Genomic DNA, 16,423 nt, shown 5'->3' on the forward strand with positions numbered 1-16,423 from the left:
GAGGGCAGAGGAGCAAAAAAAAAGGGGGAGAAATTACACCCAGGGCAGAAAGCTCTACTCACAGCATGAAAAAGAAACAACTCTCATCTTGCAGCCTGAATGGTGCGAAGTGCTTCAGTCAGGCTTCTCTCTCACCTTACAGCAATCCACCCCAACCTTGAACACAATCCACCTGTATTTACATTCCTATAAAGATCCCCAATCCCAACCAGCTCAGCACAAGGTAGCAAAAAGAGTCTCCCCCTTACCCAGGTCCCACAAGAAGAGGGGAGGGAAGCTCTCTGTAAATTTGCATTGCCTACATTTTATACAGCAAGAAGGAAAGAAATATATGCATTTCTCCTTACTATATATATCAATGGGAAAGGAGGGAGGGGGTTTAGGAGCCTGTAACTGGGGAAAGCACGGCACAGTTTTAGCAATGCTATTTTGAACAGCCCCATGCGGGTGTCACTGAAAGGAGGTGGCACCAGATGGGGTTATGGGAGAGCAGCCGATGTGTGAGCCAGGAGAAACCCCTCGCCAGGGGGAGGTGACCGTGGCCTGGGCTTGGGAATGCCAAGATGAAGGAGACACCAGTGTGGGAGGGTTGTGAGGAGAGCCAAGGGAAAATAAAGGAGAGCACGGATAGGGGAGTTGGCAGAGGGGATGCGACACAGCACCAGCCGGAGGCTCAGGCTAACCGTGGCCGATTTCCAATCCTAAAGGGTTCAGACAGGGATCTGAAGGGGATCCCCCTTCAGGGTGGATGTGCTGGAATCGCAGCTGTCAGTACAGACACCTCTGCAGGGAAACCCCGCGGGGCCGTGCCTGCGCAAGGCAGGTCACAGCGCTGGGGGGAAGCCGCTGTGCTTCGTGCCTCTGCCGAGGTTCCTATTGTGACAAGTGAATCATAGGGAACGAAGCTAACAGAGATAGTGTCGCAAACTTAACAGAAAAATTATATCCCTCTGGATACGTGTTATATTTGGAGAATAAACTGAAGAACAAATCATTCTGCAGCTTAAGCCATCTCCTGTGTTTTCCTGGGGAAAAGAAAAAAAAAAAAACAAAAACCCTACAAGCCTCGTCTTCTCATTTCCAGGTAGCTTGCCTTTCTGAAATCTGAAAAGAAGACAGCCCTTGTTAACCTTGCTCCCTTAGGAACTTTCAGAAGCACAGTCTGGCTGTGGATTTGTTTTCTCTGCCTCCTCAAAGAGCTCTCTTGGAAGGGGTGCAAGGTCCAGACTGATGTCACAAAGCTGGTGCCATAAATCCCACTCACCTGAGGCTTGTGACCTCAGTGACCAACACACTCCTTGCACTGCTGCAGGTCATGTTCACTTCAGCACCTTTCTAACATTCATCCTGGGGCTGTTGGTCTCTTCTGGCCATTGCACACAGGAAACCAAATGTGCTCTGTGCTGGGGAGCCAGGTTTCAGCTCAGCCTGAAGGGGCAGGAGAACCCCCAGCACCCTCAGATCTGGATGTGCATTGTCACATCCTCCCTTCCCCATTGAAAAGGAGCTCCAAAACCCAGGGCTTTGTGTGCCGGGATGCCACAAATTGCCTGTGGAAAAACAGCTGGCTTACTCACAGGGATTGAAGAAGAATAGGATTGCAGGGGGCAGAGCAGGAAGAGCCCAGTTCCGTGGTGAGTGTTTCTGATTTCCCGGCCGTGTACCTCACCACGTGCATGTGTGCAGTGTGCCAGGCAGCCCTGCGATGCGATGGAGGCGAGCACAACCACAGACCCAAAGTTTCCATACTCTAGGAGTCTTATGGGAGCTGACTTCAAGCCTCACAGCCCCTTAAAGCTCCTTTAGCCTCTCCCTTAATATTTATGTGGCTCAATAACTGTACTCAGTTCTGCACAAGGGGTGGACAAATAAGCACCAGGTCCAGAGGGAGCAGCATGCAGGGGGCAGCTCTTCCTCCAGGTGCAGGAGGGCACCCATGTGGCTGCCCCCATAACCACACAGGCTGAGAGCACAGGAGGCAAAATTTCAGCCCTGGGCATTTAATTTGGGCTCTGTGTACAAGGACATTGGCATAACGAGATGGCAGGCAGGATAAACCTCTGGGCACAGCAGCTGAAAAACACTGCCACATTGTTAATACCAAAATCCTGGAAATCAAGCCAAGAAAGTGGACGTCAGGGAAAGATCAAAGGATAAGTACATCTCAGCAACTCCTTTCCTTTCCTTTCCTTTCCTTTCCTTTCCTTTCCTTTCCTTTCCTTTCCTTTCCTTTCCTTTCCTTTCCTTTCCTTTCCTTTCCTTTCCTTTCCTTTCCTTTCCTTTCCTTTCCTTTCCTTTCCTTTCCTTTCCTTTCCTTTCCTTTCCTTTCCTTTCCTTTCCTTTCCTTTCCTTTCCTTTCCTTTCCTTTCCTTTCCTTTCCTTTCCTTTCCTTTCCTTTCCTTTCCTTTCCTTTCCTTTCCTTTCCTTTCCTTTCCTTTCCTTTCCTTTCCATCAGATTTGCCAGGGTGGAAATGCATTTCCAAGCCGAGAGAACAGGCTGCCGCTCCAGAGGACTCTGCCCTGCTCCGGAGCAGCATTAGCTGTGTCTAAAAGAAGGAGCCGTGGCATGACTCATACTTTCCAGTCCCCATAATCCCTCACAGTAGGTTTCAGATTTAAGAGTTTTCCTCTCTCTGACTTCACTTTTGCTATAATTTATGCACCTGCTTTGAAGAAGCCTTTGAAAAATCTGACAGTGGAGAAAAAAGAGCCTGTTTTATCTGTCTGATGGACAGGCTGCAAGGAGAAAAAAAAAAAAGAAAAAAGAAACAACACCACCACAGCTGAATTGTGTTACCAGGAAAATAACATCTGCATGTATAACTTTCTACCAGGCTGTGAGCAATCAAAAATAAACTACTAGAAACCCTTTGTCAGAACAATGGCAGGGCTTAAGTGAAAGAATAAGCAGTTCAGCAGGCAGAAGTGCACGGCTGACATAAGACAGAGCAAATGTGATCTTAAAAAACAACAACACGCTAATGAATTATGTACGAATGCAAACCGAGGGCCGGGATCTCGTGCCCGGCTCCTGGGGACAGAGCGGTGGCCGCGCTGTGTCCCCGCGCTGCCTGAGCCCCCACAGTCAGGTGTGAAGCTTGGTTATCCTGCAAAGGATTTTTTATGGAGTTTTGGAAAGATCAATAAATAAAATATATACTTTGACATGCCTATTATTTTAGAAAATGTGTTTTTGTCCCTGCTGCTTTGGAGCTGCAGTTTCAGACACAACCACAGACTGTGTCTTGGGACACCCAAAGCCCTGCAGTGCCCTGACTGCAAGCCCTGCCTCATCCCTCCCCAGCTCTGCACCCTGTGGGTTCTGCCCCCAGCTTTCCATGCCTGTCCCACACACTGCCAGCCCCTGTCTATGTCCCCATCAGTCACCCTCTTTGCCTGCCTGCCTCAGCTGGCATCTGGCACTGGTGCTTTCAGAAGTTAAAAACCCCTTCCTGGGCTCAGATGTCTCCTTCCTGCTCTGTTTCCTTTTCTGCACTGCACGTTGCTGCAGAAGGGAAAATACAAACAGTCTCCTTGCTGGTTTCCACAAGAGCTGAGCTGCTATAGAGGACAGATTTCTGTGCTCCCATCCCATAATACAGAGCCACGGGGGTGAACAAAGCCGCCTCAGACTCACAGAGCCAAGAGGTGATGCCTGGCTCTTTCTGCAGGACCTCCAGACCCATCACCCAGACCCCACATCACTTTCCTGCCTAGCTCCCTGCTCAAAGGTCAGTAAGAAAAGCAAAATCAGAGGAAAAAAAGTGTCAGGCTTTCACCAGGAGCTGCCTGGGTGTATTCCCACCTGGCCTGCATTTGGTGTCCTGGCTGCAAAGAGAGATTTCAAAGTTTGTGCAATGCTGCCTAGCACACGCCCTCAAATAAAATCCTTCCCTACAACCTTTTCTCCCTCACACCTAGGACACAGCTGTAAATTAGGAAGATTTCCTTGGATTACTTTTGTTTGTTTGTTTGTTTTGTTTTACAGCTCTAAGATCTAAGTCGTGTATTTTTTTAACTTCTCCTAGATTGCTCCCTCCAGAGAGATGGCGACGAGTGCATGGCGTGTGCTGGAAAAACAAACACTTTTACTGCTGTCTTTTGGGAAGCTTTTGGTAAACAGCTGCATCTGTTTCTAAGTTGACTTCTTCTAAAGTGGTGATAGTATCTACCTGCCTGATGTGGCTGCTAATTAACAACACTGAGTTTTATTGGTGTTTGTGCTTGTGGCTGCATTTTGGGTGTATGAATGAATGGTGCCCCTGAGGAAAATTTTTATTTCTGCTGGCATGCAAAGCTTAGAAATATGTGAATAATAGAGACAGACCCTCTTAAAACAGCTCAGATTATCTGATGCATTTCTAGAAAGTCATATTAGCCAGCTGAGAGTATAAGGGATGCAAAATTGCCAGGACGTTGAGCTATCTCAGGATATTCCAAACCCCAGTGATAATATCTCGGTACTCCTGTGATGGATTTATCTCCTGGCAATCCTTCTGCAACCCCCCTTATTCTGCAGTCAATGACTAGCTCTGCTCAGGAAGGCTCAGGAGCCTTTACCATCCATCATCTTGATGACTGCAAACATCTCTTTAATGGTGTGAGCAACAGGCATGATCTGCACCTCTATGAGCATGAAATTTTAAGAATGCTCCTTCCCCTGGAGCTGCCCTGAATGTCAGTAGTGGGAAGGAGATGCTGGGGGTGTGAGAACTGGTTTAGAAGGTGGCTGGTCTACATTTAAGATGAGTCTCATAGTAACATCTCCAGCTTACCTATGAGCTTCACCATTCATTGTGCTGCTAATACAAATGCCTTACTCCATGCAAATCTTTTATCATTGAACAAATTAAAAAGGAGCAAATTTGATCTGCCTGCACTTTTAAACCCTTCCCTCGGCAGTGGGGGGAAGCATTCACCTGGAAATCTCAATTATACCGCAGCTGTCAGCTCTATAATTAGAGCAGTTAGGTCATTCTGAGCATAGTGTGTACTACTCACCTCCAGTGACAAATAACCTGCCACCTGACGCACACCTCGTGCACCTTTCCAGAGGCTTACAAATACACAGACAGTCCAGCTGCCTGCATGCTGCCATAAAATGAACCCCTGCTGCTCTGACAGTCCTGGAGTGGAGAGCTAGTTGTGGGTCCTGCATCGACAGAATTTGCTCTTACCCCTCTTACCATCTCACATGAAACCTCACAAACCACCAGAGAGCTCTGTAAATGGCAGGGAGAATACAAACAAGGCCAAATCACATGCTGTAGCCTAATGCTGGTATATCCTCAACTTCTGAACACCCGCTCTCCCCTCCCCATAAATCCCTTTTGGAGGCACCAGACAATCCCACAGCAACCAGCCTGTCTGACTGACTGGCATTTGGCTGATACAGATGAAGGCGTCAATCAGAAAACCAGGCCCAGTAGCCTAATCTATTTCTTTAAAAAGAAACAATTTGGGCCCTACATATGCTGTGGAACTGCCACACAGCCAAGTTATTTGGGGATATTGTGCAGGAGGGTCACAGAGCACTGGTGATACACTGTTTGCTACAAAATCCTTTCTTCCAGCCACTGGTGACTAACCCTGATGACAAACACGAGGCAGCCTTTGCCATCCACAGTCTCCATGGCTTCAAACACACAAATCAAGGAGTAAATTTGCTTACAAGTAGCCCCCACAAAAGCACCCTGGTGGCGAGTTAGTGCAAAGCTGGTGTATGTTAAACTCCAGTCCTGGCTTCCAGCAACCCAGCATCTGCACCTAGGCAAGCTCCCAGCTAAGCCTTCCCTGTGCCTGAGCTAATACAACCACTTGCTGTTGAGAAAATAACATAATTGCACACCAAGCACTAAGCCTAATGAAACCGTATTGATTTTGTTGTTAAGGCCTATGTTTCTAGGATTGCTGGGCTAACAAAATATGTTTTCTGAGTGGTACAGAGACAGAAAAGTGCAAAGAAATCCCATTAACGATATAACAAATAACCCGGCCAAGCAACAGTCCTCATTTCACATTCAAATCCTAGAAGTGATAGGTTTTAATGTGCTTAGTATCTTGCCTTCTGCTTGATGACGGGTAGTTTCATATGGCACTAGGTCACTGGGCATTAATCAGATAAATCCTTCATAATGTAACCTGTACCTACAGCAGAGGGAGGGGGCTCACAATACCAAAACTCTGTAAATGAACGCTGTGACTGAATGCACAGAAAGGGGGAGGACAGTGAAGAGGGAAGAGCTGGCGTGTCAGGAAGAGGAAAAGTGTGGTGCTGTGAGAAGTTTCTTGCTAGAGCTGGATGATGTTGAGTGGGGATTTCCTAGGTGGGGGGATGCCCAGGCTGAAAGCCTGTGCCCAGATCAAATGCTGGGATCATGATCCCCCAGGACAATGAAAAATAAGTTTGTCTTCCATTTCTGTTTTGTTTTTTTTTTTTTTTTTCTCTTTAATTTATTAATTATTTCTCAAAGTTTTAGAGTGCAGAGTTGTAAAGAAACATGCAGAGCTGTTGCAAGAAGAAGACCTGAGTGTGAATGACAAATAAGACCTACCTGAGCGTGCAGGTAGCAGCTCCAGGGGTGGCAGCTCCTGCACTCACCTCTGGGTGCAAACACCTGGAGGAGGACAACGAAGGACACTGGTGTCCTTCCAAGAAAAGTCCTCAAGAGGAAGAAATAAAATGGGACTTTAGCCAGCACTGGAGGACAGGAGGCGAATGGAGGCAGCATGATCTATTCTCATCTGGTCCCTTGCTTCTCCAGAGCACAATGGGACCCTGCTGCCTGCCCTATTCCTAGGAGGCTTTGCTGGTAATAAATCTCATGTCCTCGCCCTTCTGTGTCACCACAGCACTCTGGATTGCCCAAATAGAAACCTGGCCATCCCATGGCACTGATCTGCTTCAGGAGAGCACGAGCACACCCGCAGCCAGCTTTGGTGGGATGTGAGCAAGTTATGAAAGTACATGCTGAGAGTGGAGCCTACATTTAAATGCTCTGCTGAATGAGATGAGTAAATTAGCAGCAGAGAAATTGCACTGAGAGGTTTGGTGTAGGTATTTGTACCTATGGGGAACAGCTGTCATGTCTAAAACTCCCACAGTGGGGCAGGGAACTGGAGAGTACCTTACTGGAGAGTAAGCAGGCAGCAGAAGGTCTCTCCAGAGAATTCTTAATCTCAGTATAGGCAGAAACTATTGCAAACACTGACTGTCCTTGGGATAACCACTGCCCAAAGACTCATTGCCAGCTACCTGGAGGCTTTAAGCATGCTGGGGAAGTTCTACTCTCACAAATTTGGCCATTCACCATCACTTCCATGCAATCTGCAGGGCATTAGCTTTCCAGCACAGCCTCCCCAGGACAGTCTCTTCCCTCAGAGGATGGCAGACTTTCATGCTTGCAGCCTAAAACATAAGCGTGCAAGAGTACACTGTCCAGAAGGAAAACAGAGCCCAGGATGCATTTTAATTACTGGTGGCATAAAGCCCAGGCAAGGTTGCTGCTCCATAGTCAAGCCATAAATCTGTCCAAATAGGATTCTGACTACGTCTGCCGTGTTTATATTACAGAGTTTTATGGCCATGTGATTCTTCACCTGGAGAGGAATAGTGTCGCTGTGCAGCCAGTTAACGAGGAAGATTTATTAACTGGTGACGAAGACCTGGCTGCTGCCTGCATGTCTAACTCCGTGTGGCCTGGCGGTGTGTGCCCCCAGCACCGGCTCCATGGGGAGGGCTGGGCACTGCCAGCTTGGTTTGGGACACATTTGCCTCTGCTTCAGACCTGGACTAGAAAGCTGCTAGTGTCTCAGCGTGCCTCAGTTTCCCTGTGGGTGTGGAGGGCTGGAAGGGAGTGCTCGCGGAGTGCTCTGTGATGCCCTCAGGAGGAGCCTGATCAGAGCAGCGGGCTGGTTTCCCCTGTTCTGAAGGAGCTGAATTCTGAGAGTAGAGGGGAGAAAGAGCCCAAACTGACAGCAAAATAAAACACAGATTGTGGAACATCTGTTCCACAGAAACAATCTCTCCAGGCCTCTCAGATGCTGCAGATGACATATTAACCTTAAGCACCAAGGAATTCTAACTGAAGGAGGAAAATGTCCTTATTTTCATGGAAACGTAGCTAGCAGGTGCTTCCAGCCTTCTCGGTGAAATGGGGCTTTTAATTGCACAACAACTCACTCCCTCTTTGCTATGAGCTTTGCGTTAACCAGATGCTTATGGCTCATTGACTTGAGTGAGGCCGCTTGCATGCTGGCAGCGTGCACGTGCTGAAGCCTTCCACCCGCAGCAAGTTTTCCCCTTGCTTCTAGCCAGACCCAGTGGCAGGCTCTGGCTGGATGTGAGCACTGTGTACACCCCAAGGCAGCGAGGGAGGATCAGCTGTCTGTTTTGATACTCACCTTAATAGAGAAATTTTAAAAAAGGCGGGGGAAGGCATCTCCTGTTCCTTGTTCATGCACCGACATATAGCTCCCCAAATCTCCCTCCTCTACTTGGTCCCAGAGGAAAATTTTTGAAATAATCCATATTCATTAGAGTTTTTAATCCCTCACATGCCAGAATTCAGCGGGCTGCTAATGAAGAAGACAATTATACAGCACTTCAGGAAAAAAAAAAAAAAAAAAAAAAAAAGGCAAATCAGAACAGGTGCAAAGATCTGGAGCTCTGCCATATTCGCTCTCTGTTCTTTGGCACAGTGCATCATTATTTTACTTAAAATGTATTGAAACATCCAAACAGTTTAAGGCATCAGTCTGAAAGGGAAAGAGGTGACATTTAAGATTAATCATTAGCTGTTGACCACCTAAGACACTAAATCAAAAAGAAAACAGCTGGCCAAACTGAGCTTTGTGTTCCTTCTGAAGAACACAAGCTCCAGTGACGGTGCACCAGCAGAGTGGTAAAAAGGCAGATTGTGTTTGCTTTGCCCCTTGAATTATGGCTTTAATGTACATGTACAGAGCAAAAAAAAAAAAGTGGTGCCTGAAGGATTTATGTCCTGCCAAAGACAGCATGGGAAAAGCAAAGAAAGATTTTCTGCCTTTTACAGATGTGGGCCAGGGGCACAAGAGAAAAGATGACCTTCATGAGTCTGCGCAGAAATCTGGGGGCAAAGCCATGCCCCCCATGTGCTGATACCAGCCCTGTCACTGACAACAGACTGCCAGCTCTCAGCTTGGAGCTTTCCTACCCAATTTGGGGGGTGGGAGCACACACCAGAGCAGGACAATGCCACAGGGCTGATTTCAGGAACAGCAAGCTGAATTTGGGCTCTTTGGACACACCAGAAACACTTTGGGAAAGACTGCAGCGAGGAGGTCAATGGTGAAGGATGTTGAATGATGAAGAAATGGTCTGTGAACGATGAAGAAATGGTCTTTTAAAGAAGGGTCCTTTTGGTGCAATGGATCATTCTGCAGGCAGGAAGATGGAGCCCATTACCATAGTTATGGCTCATTCCCCCAAAAATAATAAGGAAAAGAAACATCCCAGCAGGTAGGTGATAACGTGGGGAATAAGGGATGAAACAACAGCAGAGATTTAAGTGGAGCTCAACTGTTTAGGGACATGGTGGAAAAATAAAAAAATAAAATAAATTTAGGAGGAGATTCAGTGTTTCATTTCCTTTAGGATATAAATTCACAAATTACCAATAGAAAGAATCTGACCTGCTGACCATGTAGACATGCAGCCACACCACGTGCAATGACACATCTAATTTGCACGCTATTATCCTGTTTTTCCACATGCAGATTGAGTAATTGCTTGTATCAACTGCAAGATCCATTTGCATATTCCAGCTGCCTGCTTTGCATGCTAAATCACAGCAAATGCGTGCACAAAATTGAACTGCTCGCCCTGCTCTGCGCACACGTCTGCCTGAGTCTGTTCAAACCAAACCCACGGATTATGTCCATGTGGAAAGTATCAGCAACAAACTCATGTACTGAAACTGGCACAGGGCACCTGGGGGCTTGGGTCTGAGTTACTTTAGGATTAGTTTATAGCAACAAAACCCATGATGCAACCAGCTTAGGTAAATCAAGCAGGGGCAGCCAAAGGAGTAACTTTCTCTGCTTACTCCTTTGGAGGATGCTGCCTCTGTGGGGAGGGACAAGCAGGCAGGGCATCAGATCCCCGCTGCGCCTCACTGCTTGCAGCCCTGCCGCAGACTGGGATCCCAGCGAGTGCTGGGGAGGCAAGCAGAGCAGCTGCAGAGCAGGCAAAGGCAGTTGTGTTTGCTTCACTCTACTTCACTGAGCAGCCTAGCTTGCACCTAGACCAAGCATTGTGGATGCAGGTTGACCCAAACCAATAACGATGTTTCCTTGCCAAAGGGAGAGAAACATGTCCGGTTTCTCACTCTTTCCCTCGGCATCCATTGCTGTTTACCATCAGAGACAGGACACTGTGCTCAGAGGGATGCTTGGTCATACTGATTTGCACTGACCTGTCAAGAAAAAGGCCAGTCTGGGCAAGCGATTAACAGTGATGGAGACTAAACACCACACCTTTCAAGAGCAGTTTTTGTGTTCTCTGTGAAATGTATTTATGGCTTGTTTTGGGGTAGCATACATGAGCCGTGAGTCAGGGCAGTATTGCACTTAGTGGTATATAAACACACAACAAAAAGATGGAACTTCCTACAAAGAGTTTATGAATTCAATAAATTACACCTATAACTCCTGGAAGTGGCATTCTTCATGCCCAAGTTTTCTGGACCATGGAGCAAGTTTCTCAGAAGTTAGTGCAAACGAAGTATTTCACAGCCACTTTACAAGAAGCTCTTAAGAGCATCTTTGAAAATAACCACTAAGTCAAGAGGGATTCATTCATGGCCATTCATAGCCAGAAACTTTAACAAGTTTGTTCAGTAGCTTAACAGGCATGCAAAAATAATGGAATTACACCTGCCCTTGTGTTAAGCAGAGACAAAAGAGAGGGCAGGCATCACTCGAGTGAGACCTTTTGCATTTGCCTGGCACGATGAAAGTCTCATATTTCAGTAGGCAGATTTCATATGCTGAAGCTGGCTTTGGCCAGGGCTGCAGGTGTTGAATGAGCTCATTCCCTTGGGTTGCCAGAGCTCTACAGTTACTCTTATAGAATAACATTGTGTGCAAACACAGGCAGAAGGCACTAACGTGTCAATTAGCAAAATGAACTCTGATACCCAATGTGATCTAGAATGCAGAACAGCTCGTGTCTGGTGGAAACATCTCCGCACCAGTACAGGAGAAAAGCACCCTATGGTGTCCTGCTGAACCACCCACAGGACTCTGGAGTCAGGAAGGGATCAAAGTACACACAGAGAGGGCTGGGTCTGCTCGTGCCTTGGGAAGCAAGAAGGTCTCAGTCCTGAAGTGCTCCCATTGAGATCTGCTTCAGTCTAGCAGGCCCAGGGCACTGGGAATTAACCACACATGCTACACCTCATCTACTTTAAATTTAAGAAAGAAAATTAAGAAATAAAATAAGAATTAAGAAATTAAAAATTAATTAAAAAGAAATTAAAATAAGAATTAAGAAGTAATTTAAAATAAATTAAGAAATAAGAAAATTAAGAAATAAAATAGCAATAAATAGGACCCAATATACCTGGGACCAGCTTCCAGGCCCACAACAAAATAAACCAGAAGTGCGAGTCATGCCCTTGGGTGTCTCCTGCTGAAGGCACAGCAAGGGGCTGACCCATCTGGGAGCTCTCATGGTGCCAGAGGAGCATCAGCACTGCTGGGGAAGAGGGGCCACACCACCTTCATGGGGCGCCTCCCAACACTGACATAACCTGTCCTAATGCACTGCAAACACCAGCAGGTGATCAATGGCAAAACCCCAGACTGCAGCTGTGTGAGCCTTCCGTTCTTGTAGGAACAGGTAACACATTCAAAAGACTTGGTTGGATTTTTTCTCGGCTGAATGCTGCAAAACCTGCTGAGATCAATCAGACTTTTACCTGAGGAGGATTAGGGGCTAAGAATAGCTGCACGTTAACTGAGTTTAATTCTGCTCTCTGGCAACAAGTGCGAGGTATAGCTGTAAAGGCAGAGGACATTTGCTGCCACAACTTTGGCATTTATTTATTTCTAATCTCCATCCCAGCCTAACAGAAGCTATTCTTTCTGAGAACAAACTCATTCCTGAGTGACACCAGTCAAGATAATAAGATGCAGATGCTTGTGCAACACTTGGTCCAAGGACTGAGAGGGAAGAACTAAAGTGAGCTTTGTTGTCCACCCTGCCTAGGACTTCCTAAAGCCTTGTGCATGAAGGGACATTTGATGGGCAAGGGCTGCTCTAGGTGGGCACACCACAAAATCCCCTTCCCCATCCTGAGGGCAGCTTTGCAGAGGCTCGCTGTGAAAGAGGAGAGCAGGGGAGACATAAGAGAAGAAAGGTCCCCACACGGTGACACCGTGGGACTGGCCATGCCATGCCGGCAGTGCTGGGTCCCCTGCACCCCCCTGGGGCAGGCATCGGAGGAGACCCCATCGCTGTGAGAGCTAGGACAGCCAGTGGGGTCTGCTGAGGGATGGAGAGACTTCCTGGGACACTAAATAAGCCATATGGACTGCACCTTGGGGACTGCCTCCTAACCAACAACAGAGGAAGGCTCTCTTGAAGCAAGGATCACTAAATTCCATCCCTGAGAATATTTCAGAGCAAGCTCCCTGCTGTCAGCTCCTTTGCTTTCAGCCAAGGACATGAGCTCTACTGCCAACCCCTTCCTCCCGCCAGCACTGATAATACCACTGTGGTCTAGAAAATCGCCTACCCATGGTCCTTGCTCTGTGCCCAGCACCAGCCAACCCCAAATATAATGGCACCTGTGCATTGACAGGCAGGTGGGTGGCTTCCCTTGCACAAAACAGAGTTGCAGAATTATGATCTCTGCTCCAGATTCCCTTACCTTGCTAGGCCAGGCTTGCTCTTGGCTGTATCTTGGGGATTTTCTTGTTTACGATTTCTTCTGCATTGTTATATTTAAGTGTAGATTGATAATAATAGTTACTGCACCAGGCAGTCTTGAGGATTACTTAATTAATGTTTGTGAAGCACTTTAAGATCCTCAGATGAAAGAAACTAAGAAATGCAAAGTATAATTATTATGTATTATTAATAAACTTCTGGCACATTGACAAGAGAGGAGACAACATTTTTTTTTCTTTTCTAAAAAGACTTAACTTTTATGCTACAAAAGACAGGTATACCAAAAAAAAAAAAAAAAAAAAAATCACAAATAAGTAGACAAGGAGCAACAGCTCCATAATTCCACTAGGATGGATTCTTCTGATGGCAGAGGGCAAAGTGCCTCCAAAAGTGAGCTACACTCCTACTTCCAGACACGTGGAGCTTTGCGAATAGCCAGATATGGAGAAGTACAGAGATGTTACAGCAATTTCAAATAGTGGAAGTGCTCAGATGCACTAGTGATGAGGAACAGGAGAGAGTTTCATGCATGATCACTACAATTAGTAAAAGCACAGGATACAAAAGGAATTACGCATGCAGAGCAATGAATGGACATTTGGAAATGAACATTACAGCTGTATGAATAAAGTGTTTCAGATCTGAGAAAGGTCCAGATACAAATGAGATTTCCAGAAACCTGAAAAAAGCCCTGATCTGAGATGGGCTCCTAGGCATTTTCAATGAATTGTTAAACCACAGCTGCCTCCTGGACGCTCTTGGCTGGGATCCAGCCGCAGCAGAGGAAAAAGCAGTGCAGGGATTAGGGCTGGCTTGGGGCTCTGGTCCTTGATGCATCACAGACCCTGAGGAGCCAGGCAGCCCCTCTGTACTTCTCCATGTAACTCAGGATAATTGCGCTGCTCTCCACAGCACAACCAGGAGGACAAACACATTGCAAGGCACTCAGATGCCACGGCAGAGAAAGCTGGGGACCAACAGATGACAAATTGTTGTAGATAAGGACGCAGTCCTGTTAAAGAGGCTCCTCAGAGAGCCAGGGAGCTGCTCCCGGTGCTTTGTGCAACAACACATTCCCAGTCCTGCTTTACACTCGCAACAGCCTGAGAGTAAACCCAGCAGGACACGGAGCACGTGTCCAGCACCTCCTCTGTAAAGCAGCCAAGGATGGTGCTTCCCGCGAGCACCCGGTGCAACAGCAGCACGCAGATGGGTACGAGGGGCTTGGTCGTGCTTATGGTCATTCCTCAGTGATTTGGGGAACAGAGCATTGCTAGCAGAGGAAATGTGAGAGCCTGTCTAGAACTGAGTGTGCTGAATACAGCCAGAGCAGGAAAAGGAGAGGAGAGGAGAGGAGAGGAGAGGAGAGGAGAGGAGAGGAGAGAGAGAGGAGAGGAGAGGAGAGGAGAGGAGAGGAGAGGAGAGGAGAGGAGAGGAGAGGAGAGGAGAGGAGAGGAGAGGAGAGGAGAGGAGAGGAGAGGAGAGGAGAGGAGAGGAGAGGAGAGGAGAGGAGAGGAGAGGAGAGGAGAGGAGAGGAGAGGAGAGGAGAGGAGAGGAGAGGAGAGGAGAGGAGAGGAGAGGAGAGGAGAGGAGAGGAGAGGAGAGGAGAGGAGAGGAGAGGAGAGGAGAGGAGAGGAGAGGAGAGGAGAGGAGAGGAGAGGAGAGGAGAGGAGAGGAGAGGAGAGGAGAGGAGAGGAGAGGAGAGGAGAGGAGAGGAGAGGAGAGGAGAGGAGAGGAGAGGAGAGGAGAGGAGAGGAGAGGAGAGGACTCAGATATCACTGAAACCAGCCAAAGAAAGTGTATACAGCATGTGGAGAAGAATTCATGTGTCACGGAAAATATGCTTACTATAGATAATACTACACAAGATTTTAAGTACTGAGACTGCAAGATGTACCTCACTGCTCACATCTTCAATTTGTTCTTTTAACAACACAAGTTTTTTTTGTTGTTTTTTTTTTTTTTTTAAGAAATACCCACAAGGAATCTTATGTCTATAATAGAGTTTGGTAAGGATAATCATGTCATAGAAACATTTCATCCATCAGTACCAATCAGAGAGTATTTTTGGCTTTAATGCTGTTTATGTAATGCAAATGAGATTTAAAGCTTCATTTTGTTCAAAAACGAGCAAGAGCAAATGGACTTAAAACTAATCTGAGCTTTTGGCTAGAGACTCTGCATGAATCCTAGTCCAAACAGGTCTGAATAAGTTGAACTCATAACTGAAAATGATGGTGTACCACAGGAAAAATGAATTTTAATATATATTTTTTTCCATGACTGTTCACCCTACTTTATTGACACAAATTTCTGATTGCATTAGCTGGATGCCCAATGGATGTTGTGTTTCATCAGCATGATATCCAGGCACAGACAAGCACTTTGGTTTGTATCCTTTGCTACTGATTTCTCTTGTCCAAACCCAGGTCTGAGACGCCATCAAGAAGCAGGGTGGTGACCTAAGGCACCTTCCCTGCACTGCACCTCTGGGGAAGAGTCACAAAATGGTCATAGCTGGGATATTATTGCACCACAACGGCTGCAAGCTTCAGCAGGCAGCAGAAACGCTCACAGAGTTTATGAAATGTCTGGACGAGACTTGTGAACAGGGAAAGGGGCAACATTCATAACAGTGCTGGTGAGTCCTCAAGGCCAGGCAGAGGCTGAATGCCAAGGGAAGGGCTGGCTGCCATCGTGTTACTTGGAGGTGGCATGGGACAGGTCACAGGGTAGGGAGGGGGCAGTGGTGCAACCTTGTGCTCCCAGCAAGAAGCAAACCATGGGGCCTCCCCTCTCCAAAAATCCACATGATGCTGCAGGGGCTGGACCCCTGGGTTTGAAAGACGCATTCAGGGTGTTTTGGGAGTTTCAGTGGGGAAAGAGGTTGCTGCTCCCCTGAAGATCCCTATCCATGCAAGAGCTTTCCTGCTGCTGCCTAAAATATGTTGGAGGAAGATCCCAAAGCAACAAAAAGCCCATGCTCTGACCAGCTACTGTCCCTTGTGTTCATGTGAATATTGTTAGTGCCAAAGGCAGCACTTGCTTTGTCTGAGGAGATATTATTCCTGTTGAGTAATGCTTGAGTTGCTCACTACATTTTCTGTATTTGTTGAAGAGAGGAGGTGGTTGTTAGGACCAGTTCTTAACTGCAAACACCTTCCTTCTACAGGGTAATTTTGCTGCAAAGGAATTTCCATACTTATATGTACATACATATAGATATATAATGCATTGGATATTTGGTATGATGATATCATTTCACTGTATAATTATATATATATATATTGCCTAATATTGGCACTCTCTTGCTTTTCAGTACATTTTACCAGAATCCCTTTCCCACAGTCAGAACTGCACCAGAAATTGCCCCAGGCCAGACCTTGTGCTTTTAGACCTTATGGAGAAAACCTTTCCACTTTTCTGTAACCACTCATTCCTCTAACACGACAGAGCTCTCTAGGACCTTCCCACACAGACTGGGCTCAT

General features: G+C 46.8%; 1 protein-coding gene across 1 annotated transcript in view; it reads right to left on the reverse strand.

Annotated features, from left to right (window-relative positions):
• Positions 1-16,423, reverse strand: part of KCNB1 (potassium voltage-gated channel subfamily B member 1) — a gene marked incomplete at its 5' end in the record, with an annotated part of 127,263 nt that overhangs the window by 102,341 nt on the left and 8,499 nt on the right. The gene's annotated exons all lie outside the window — the stretch shown is intronic.

Source organism: Aythya marila (genome assembly GCF_965140915.1).
Source record: "Aythya marila genome assembly, chromosome: 16".
In the NCBI taxonomy this organism is placed as follows: domain Eukaryota; kingdom Metazoa; phylum Chordata; class Aves; order Anseriformes; family Anatidae; genus Aythya; species Aythya marila.